The sequence below is a fragment of the Sparus aurata genome, chromosome 4 (genome assembly GCF_900880675.1).
Source record: "Sparus aurata chromosome 4, fSpaAur1.1, whole genome shotgun sequence".
In the NCBI taxonomy this organism is placed as follows: Eukaryota; Metazoa; Chordata; class Actinopteri; order Spariformes; family Sparidae; genus Sparus; species Sparus aurata.
Window position 1 is genome coordinate 39,236,970 of NC_044190.1, and position 9,590 is coordinate 39,246,559.

Genomic DNA, 9,590 nt, shown 5'->3' on the forward strand with positions numbered 1-9,590 from the left:
TGTGTGTGTACTCTCTCTCTTTCACAGCCTCTCCACCATCTTTACCTCCCTCCTCCCTCCCTCCTCCCTCCTCCCCCCCCTCCTCCCTCCTCCCTCCCTCTATATATAAACCCTCCAGGGCTGATAAAGTGATTGGGCTCAGATGCCCCCAATTTTGACTTTGATCATTGCTGATGACAAAGTCCAAAACGCTCTCTCTCTCTCTCTCACACACACACACACACACACACACACACACACACACACACACACACACACACACACACTTCCTGTTGACCCTCCCTGGCTCTCGTGTCAGAGCCGAGATAAACGAGCAGCTGGAAACGGGTCGCGCTCTGCGGGGAGTTGAGGGTGAATTCGTAGCGAGCGAGGCGTCGGCAGCTTTTCCTTTTTCTTTTTTCTGTCTGAAGCTCGTACATTAATCTGTGCTCTGATGAGGTGTAGGTGGACCTCCTACCTTTTTTTTTTTCAGAATGACTTTTAATGATGCCCGACCCAGAGAAGAGACGTGATATTACATGCTTTCATTTCAAGCGAAGACACAAAGCGAGAGAGGTGTAACAAAGCTGATGACGCTGGTCTGTAACCAGCTCTCAGAATTAAACATGTCCTGTTGCCTGATATGTTTTGGATGAAGCTCGTAAAACAGATTATAAGATGATGGTGCTTTTCTTAAAGTATTGAAAAGCTCAACAAGTCCAGTCTTGGGTTAAAAATCCAGCTTGACCACGATCATGATCTTCCTCTGACCGTCTTTTAACTGGAACTGAACCAACATCAGTCGTGCTTCAGCTGTCGAGGAAAGGCTGAGCTGGAGTCAGGATTTAAAAAGGCCTGAGGTCAGGAGCTACCACGTCCTCTGAGGACGTCTCTGACTGCCACAAACAAAATGAAAACTAAACCTTCCACATTCAGAAACGCTGAGACGCAGTCCGTCCATTTATTTCTGCCCTGAACATACTGACGTGGCTCCAGACCTGAGGAGAGGAAGCTGCTGGGAAACTGTGTAAATACGAGCAGTGAACAATGAAATGAAGGTGGAATTACTTTACACATTTTACAGTTGGAGATTCGTTTTATGTCGTGATGCAAATTCAAGCAGCTGTCTTTAAATTCAACCCTCAAAACAGAGCGATGAAGGGAAGACAGAAGTATTCATCACACACAGAGTCATATTTACATTCTTTCACTCACTTCAGCTCTGATGGTTAACAAACTCTCACCAGCACCAGAAACTACAGAACAAACCCCCAAACAGCCCGAGCTGACCCGTCACAGTCCTCATGGTTTCATTTCCATCACAGCGTCTGAATCCGAGCAGCTAATCAAACACAATCACATCTCACTGAAACACTTCCAGACGCCTCCTGTGCTGGATTTCTTTCAGTGCAAACAAACAGACGACAGTTTGTGACGATCTCCTTCATACATCTCGTGTTTCAGAGCCGCGTCGCTCCAGGACGCCTCCTGTCAGACCCGGTCATGACTTCTCTGTTGCTCCTGTCCCGCCGTGTTGGCGCCATCAGACTCAGAATAAGCACTGACAAAAACGCCTGACTGATATTTTGGTATGATGATATTATTGGCCTTGCTTGAGGTACTTTATAATTTCAGAGATTCAGTGTAAAACTGTAAAATATCCTGTGGGCTCTGTTATGTTTATTCATGTTGCTAACTAGGGGTGGGCAAAAATATCGATACGGCAATATATCGCGATACTTTGCCGCCCAATACAATATCGATTTTTCAACTCCAAATATCGATATATCGCCGAAGAGCGACTCTGCTGTGCGGCGGGTGTATTTCTGTAGTAGAGAGAGCGGCTGAGGTCTTTGCAAAACGGATGGCAAGTTAACAACGCCTCCGCAATTTGAAGTTGACGTTTGGAAGCACTTTGGCTTCAAAGTTAAGAGAGATAGCAAGAACAACGAGCTGGACAAAGAGAATATTACTGCCCGGAAATTTCATGGGAATTAATTAAATGGAGAGGCTGTTTTGAATGAAATAGTTTTGACTCAATTTTTCCTCTGATCAATATCATCTGATGTACTTTATTTATATCGCAATATCGTGATATCGTGATACGTATCGTATCGTGACCAAAGTATCGTGATACGTATCGTATCGTGACCAAAGTATCGTGATACGTATCGTATCGTGACCAAAGTATCGTGATACGTATCGTATCGTGACCAAAGTATCGTGATACGTATCGTATCGTGACCAAAGTATCGTGATACGTATCGTATCGTGAGGTTCTTGCCAATACCCACCCCTATTGCTAACTACAGCTGAGGGATCGCTGGACTGTAAATAATTTACTCCCTGATATCTTCACAAACATCAGCCCAAAATACCAAATACCAATCGAGTTCTGACAAAAACCAGTGAAAACCTTCTCTGTATTGTCTGTGCACCGCGTCCAATATCCTGGTGACTGAGTCGACCACAGATCGAACAATATCATAAGAATCTGTCAGTCATTATTTCTGAGCAGCACCACATCCTCCATCGTTTGTGTCCTTCTCTCCTACCAGGAGGACATGACGGCCCGATCACCACAGAGACGAGAAATCAGAACAGCATCATCCTACAGTATCAGAGTCCGGGTCAGCGCCTTCCTGAAACACACACTCATAACAGAAGTGTGGAAAACTGGAGGTGACGTTCAGAAAACAGCTGAGGAATCACTCCCCCGACCCCTGACCCGGTTCAGACGCAGGACCGTTTCCACATCGGTGAACTGAGCAGTTCAGCTGAGCGTGAATCAGCTTCTGCAGCGTCCAGCTCCATAACAGACGCTGGGGGAGGAAAACCGAAGGCCGTCCAAATTAATATTCCTTGAAAATCTTGATAAAAGGCCGGAGAGAAAACCGATGCACGACACACAGACTGGAAGACTGGAAGCAGGTGCAGGCTGTCGAAGCATTAATTAAACATCTCCAGGTAAATGAGATGTCCACCCACATATATGCTTACACCTGACATTTACCTAAATTATCCAACAGTAAATGCCGTCCCTCGGCTGCTCAGGTTGGATGTCACAGCTGAGAGCAGCAGCGGCTGGAATGATACGCTTTCGTCAAACTCAGCGGCTGTTTCTGCTCGAGTCCGGAGGTTTATTCTACGTCTTAAACATCACATAGTGCAATTTTTTATGGATTTATGGTTTCGCATTTGCCTGTTCAGGTCCTGGAGGTGTGAAATATTTGAAGTTCAGAAACTTCAGAGCAGCTCACAGCGTCCGAGGAGGAAGCATTTTGAAAAGTTATCTTTTTCTATTTCCTTTAAAATAGAAATATTTGGAAGCTTTGTTGACTTTGTTCTTCCAGTACAGACGATAAAATGAGCTCACAGAGACGCTGAAGCGACCAGCGAGAGGAGCGCCAGCGCTGCAATCATCATTAGTCGATAATCAATTAGTCAATCTGAGGAAGAAATAATGAAAAATGCAAAACGTAGCTACAATAATTTACAGTTTATTTTCCGTCTTTAACGATGTGAGTTGGATCTGCTGGTGTTCCGGCGGTGAGTGGGACACAATCAGAAGTTTCAGAGGCATCACCTTGGTCTCTGTGAGCTCATGTAGGTGGATTTCCTTTTTACGATTTCTGACTTTTTCTTTGGACTAAATGATTTGCAAATGAAAATACTCACGAGCTGCAGCCCGCGGGATTCATCAGCCGCCTCATTATCATCACAAATAACCAATTACAGCGACATTAAAAGGCTGGAAGCTCGAGGCAATCTGACATAAACCTGATGAAAAAGTGCACTTAGAAGAAAATAAATTGAAATCTCATTGACATTATATTACAATACGTCTCCGTAATGCTCGCTTGCTCCGGAAAAACGAGTTATTGTATGAACAGGACTAATACAAACTGCTAAAATTAACTTTAAAAAGAAAATGTTTTTCAATTACCGACCAAGTAATGCTCGCAGACTGACACAAAGCAAACCGACTCAAACTGTGCAGCAGCTGCTCGGCTCTCACTGTGGCCCAAATCCATTCGTTAGCAACACAGACGCTCCAGAAAACCACAAAAAAGAAAAAGGGCTGAGTCATTTTAAAAACACACCTGAACAGGAAGTCTGATACTGGGACAACCTGAGTTCTGATCCAACACAGAGAACAGTATGTTGATGAAAACACAGAAACATGATGGAGATGTTTATGGATCAGTGGACAGACGTAAAGAAACGGATGGAGTGATGCAGCGAGCAGATGATGGAGGGCTGGAGGACGTTCAGGGTTTTATTTTAAATGTCACGATCTCAACTAACGCTGATGGATTTGTTGTAGAAAAGTAAATCATGTGAACTTTGTTCCTTTGAGCTAATAAAGAGTTCAGCAGCGTCAGCGTCGTCCAGGAGAGACTGTGTGAAAATCACAGATTAACATACATTTTTATTGCGTCACAACCTCGACTAAAGTCCGATAACATTTATAAAGTCGAGAGAGCGGCACCATTAAATTGTTTTATTCCCATTCAAGCTAGCAGAGGGCTCAACTGGATGTTAGCTGCTCGACTGGCGGGATTCATGGCGCCAAAGATCCAGGAAATTTACCCAAGAACATAAAAAAAGGAGGAAGCGTCATCACGTCACTGAATGTTAGACTGTCAGCTGTGGTGAAGCATTCAGGAGACACACAGTAAAACCCAACATATGTTCACTGTGTGACCACTGATGGAGAGATACACCTCCAGAAAACAAAGAACACACTTCAGAGGAAGCTTAGCCACAGATTTTCTGATGGACATGTTGTTCATCCCTGGGTTTGGTTCTGTGCACGGTGTGATGGAGTCTCATCAGGGACGTTCAGCCGGTCCTGATAATAACAGCTCTGTGAGTCATTTGGGGAAAAGAAATCAGCGGTGAGCTCGTCTCTGGTCTCTGGTACGATGCAGATCTGTTGGGATTCAGTGTGTTTCTCTCAAACTCTTGGACGTGGAGACGCTTCCTTCATTTGGAGGTTTCCTTGGAAGAGGAACTTCATCGACCTTCAACCACTGAGCAGTTTGATGAACGACTTCTGCTGCTGCTGTAACCAGACGTCCCTCATTAGATCCATGCTAACAGCTAGCTAATGCTAATATAAGTTAGCCCTTAGCAGGTTTGCAAGCTCAGAGAGATTTGTTAACAAATTCTATTGAATTAACTGATGAACATTCCTGGAGAACTATTTTGACTTATGACTTCACAAACAGCCCTGTGTGAGTATCACTACATCAACAATAACAGCTGGGAAGAAGATTAAAGGTGCAATACGTAAGATCTTTTGTTTACAAATGTTCAGACTGTAGCTATTGTGACATTATGCTAGCCCCGTCCTCCGTCCCAGTCCAAAGCTTCCTTTACTAGAGTTGTAAACACCAACACCGTCATGGCACTCTGAGCTCTGCTACCTGCACAGCTAACTAAGCTAACTAGCAAGCGATCAATCTGGTGATAAATTTTCCCACAATTACGTAATAAGACACCTTTTATGAGGTTCTTAAACGAATGACTTCATTTATCATAATCAGTGTGTAAGTAGCACAAACACATCCGTCCAGCATCCTGTCGGTTCTGGTTCCTTTGTTAAAAACGGGCTCATAAAGACCAGGTCTGAGTGTCACTGAGGACACAGTCTGTCAACACGGACTGCGTGATGAAGAAGACATCTTTACGGTGCTCGAGGGGGCGTTTAAGACATTAATCAAAACACCTTTCAGGTTGCCAGATTGTGACACATCTCTTTGGCCGGTGTCCATCCTCCTCCTCCTCTTTATCACCAGCTCATCAAATCATGATGACTCCCGACTGACCATCTGACCGCTGCAAAGTGCTGCAGAGAAGTCCTGCAATTAACCAGTACGTCCAGAAATCAATTAAAGTGCCGTCTCTATAAATCCCAGCTGATGTTTGAAGGACGCTCAGAAGATATTCAGTTCTTCTCTGAGGACTAAAACAAGGACAGCTTCACTGCCGAGCTGGAGGAGCCACTGCTCTGCTTCAGGTTACCTCAATCAATCAATCAATCAATCAGTCAATCAATCAGTCAGTCAATCAGTCAGCTGTTGCTTGAGTTAATTAATTGAGCTTCTGGACCAAAATCCACTTAATAACAATAAATTAGCTAACTGTAACTGGAGCCAGATGGAATATTGTAAACGCCTCTTTATTCACGGCTTATTAAGATTTTTAATTACAGATTAGGTTCTGGCTGTAACTGGTGGCTTATCACACAGTGAAAACCTTGTTAACCGCTTTATTGACGACAGTAGAAGCAGAATTAGAGTCAGCCTGGAGCCGGAGGACGATTCACTCACGCCACCCTCACACATGGATTCACTTCCAGCTCTGAGAGGAAGCCGGAGAGACTCGGTCTGAAACTGTCGCATGTCTCTTCACACCTCAGCTTCCTGTTCTGAAAATTAAATTAAAGTTGGACCAGAGCTGCCCGGCTCATCTCAGCCCAGTGATTCAGACCCACACAGCAGACGTTCTGACCCTCAGAGCAGGAAGCCCACAGGTGCACTCGCTCAGGTGAGCAGCTACACCTGTGACGGATGAGTCAGCACGGCTCAACTTTCCTCCACATTTCACACTTTCCTCCTGATCCTGGAGCTGCTGCACATCATCCCACTGAAGCTCAGCACACAATATTAATCACTTTATTAATAAGTATTGATCACTGTCCATCCGGAGGGATTCTGTTTTGTTTTTTTTACAGCACCTGGCAACCAAAAGCTGCTGAATAGACCAAAGTAATCAATAAAGAAAGACGCCTCAGGTGATGTTTAACCAGCAGGACGTCCACCTGCAGCTCTGTGGAGGCGCAGCTGTCCTAAAAACTCACTTTAAGTCTCTCAAAGAAGTACTGCAGTACAAATACAAGCTGTACTGCAGTATAATGAAGTAGGAAGGTGTCCGAGCCTACCTTGGAGGTCGTCCCTGGTCCCTGTGAAGTCAGACTGTTGTATTCCCTTCTTCTGTCTCCTCTGTCTTCTGTCTCCTCTGTCCTCTGTCTCCTCTGTCCTCTGTCTCCTCTGTCTCTCCTCTGTCTCCTCTGTCCTCTGTCCTCTGTCCTCTGTCCTCTGTCTCCTCTGTCCTCGGGTATTCGCTCCTAACGCCGCCTCATGCCGCCGACTCTCCGGGCGCACCGCGGACGGCGCACCGGCTCGACCGGAGCAAACTTCCAGCCAAAGTGCGGCTGTGTGGCCGGAGGGAGGAGCGCAGTGCCGGGCCCGGAGGACAGCACCAGGGGGGGGCGTTTTAAAACCTGATCTCCAGCAGAGAAACCGAACTGCTGCCGCGCTGAAATTCAATCTGAGGCGACAGACAGAGAGCGCGGCTCCGAGCTGCACATCCTCCCGCCTGACACGGAGACAGAGCGCAGAGCTGGAGGAGAGGAGGAGGGAGGAGGGAGGAGAGGAGGGAGGAGGAGGGAGTCAGGGGGGACACCAGCCACACAGAGACAGGTGGATGTGTGCCGGTGGAGGTCCTTGTCAGTTCTGTCACCTCAGGCCACAGCAGAAAGCTCCTTAAGTACTGAACATGCAGCGGGTTTTAAAATGGATCCTGGGAGCTGCTCATCAGCACAGCAGGAGGTTATAAATAGAGAGAAACAGAGAAACAGAGAAGCTGCTGCAGGTGAATAAAACATCTGCACTCCAGCTGATGGAAGCTGCCTGAGTCTAAGAATAAAAGACAACTGGAAGAGAATCGAGGATCTTCAGTCTTAATTTAGGATTCATTAAACATTCATGAGAGCGAGGAAGCTGAACTGAGAGAACAGGAGGAGTAACAGAGCCGGTACTGTCCAGGCCCGGTTCTAATGAGACCCAACATGGCCGCCTACAAACTGTCCCATGAGCCTCTCTGACAAAATGACTTAAAGGTGAGAGAAAGACGACAGGATCAAAAACTCCTCTGAATAAAAGACATTATTTACACTGATGTTCTTTGTTTACATGTGGCGGACCCTGCCACCTTTCTAACACTGTTCTGGGATCTGATGTTCCTCTGAGAACAACTTCCCTCATGGAAAAAGTTTGTATCATTACCTCATTAATATTGTAAATACTAAAAATTCAGTTTGTTTTTTCAGCGTTTTACTGCTACACATTTAATTTAGTGTTCATCTGTGAATATATGTTCACATGAAGTTCATTCAAATCATAGTAAAGGCTTTTATTTTCTTATTTCTCACACTCTCCTCAGCTTCCTCACTTCCTGTCCTTCAGAGGAAGTGGGTCGAGGTTTGAAGCCAGTTTTTGCACCGATCCGTGTAAAAGTGTGGATGCATCAGAACTCCCTGAGACGTGACCCGTTTTACTGTCAGAACGTTTGGAAAAAGTCAAGAAGAGCCGCACGATCCAATTGTTTTATCCCCATTCAAGTTAGCTGGGCGCTAAACAGGAAGTTAGCGAGCGGAGCTACTGTTCATTCAGTCTGTGTTCACCTTCACATGTGGCAGCAGTCTTTGTTTAAGTGATAAGATTTATTTATTTATTTATTATCGTGACATTAATTTCTGATTTCTGATTGTTCGTTCATTTTCTTCTCAAATATTCTTTATTTATTTCCTGCCGCTGCCTGCTGAACCTCGTACTAAACAAAAGTCTGACTCAGTGCTGATATGAAAACAAAGTCCGCAGCACTAAATGACGGATATCTGCGGTTCTGTCGGGTTATTTCTGTTCTGCAGAAACGGGCCGGCTGAGATTACATGAGACCGATCCGTCCACCTGCCCTTTGAGCAAATTGTCTGTCTGGCAGCTTCCCTCATCTCTCTCTCTCTCACCTCCACTTCCTCTGACAGTCTGTGTGTGTGTGTGTGTGTGTGTGTGTGTGTGTGTGTGTGTGTGTGTTTCCCGGAAATATTGGAGACGAGAGTGCCCCCCTGCAAATAAACGGTCATCGCCATGACAACCACGCTACAAGCTGGAGCGGGATGATGTCGATCATGGCAACAGTGGCGAGCGGCCAGACCGACAGCCCGGCTCCACCCCGGGGGCGAGCCGCCGTGTGGACTCGGGGGTTGGATACCAGAGTGTGCAGCACACCGGCTTTTATTTCCCTCCACTGACAGCAGATCAGCGTTAAAGACATCCAGGCCACAAATTACAGGCAGCGCCGTGTCAGGCCATCTTCCTCTCCACAACAAGCATTCACACAGGAGCAGAAGAAGTCCTTTGTCGGGATCAAATCTCTGTATTTATCTGTGATTTAGTGACGAGATCCAAAAAACCAACTGTCCACAAAAACACCCTGTTCATCCCAAAGTGAGGGGGACTGTACCTTTAAAGGAACAGTTTGACATTCTGGGAAACGCTTGATAACATCAGACTGCTCTCATGTTTGTGTGTTCATTATCGTCAGGGTCACGCCCTCAAACGCTCCAGAAACACTGAGCAGCTCAAACACGTCCGCTTCCATATCTGTGAGTGACGACAGCTTCATCTGCTAATTCTTCTTGTTGTTAAATAAATAAACAGAAAATATACCATATGGTCATCTGACAAGAAAGTGAATATATAGATCTATTGATGAGAAGTGAAAATGCAAATCTGTGATGAGAAACTTCTGAGTCTCCACAT

General features: G+C 45.6%; 1 protein-coding gene across 8 annotated transcripts in view; it reads right to left on the reverse strand.

Annotated features, from left to right (window-relative positions):
• Positions 1 to 7,554, reverse strand: part of shank2b (SH3 and multiple ankyrin repeat domains 2b) — a 215,086-nt gene extending 207,532 nt beyond the window's left edge. For all 8 annotated transcript variants that reach the window (XM_030414028.1, XM_030414027.1, XM_030414026.1 and 5 more), the window contains exon 1: positions 6,929 to 7,554. The gene's annotated coding sequence lies outside the window, so the exon portion shown is untranslated. The remainder of the gene's footprint in view (positions 1 to 6,928) is intronic.
• Positions 7,555 to 9,590: the final 2,036 nt, after the last annotated feature.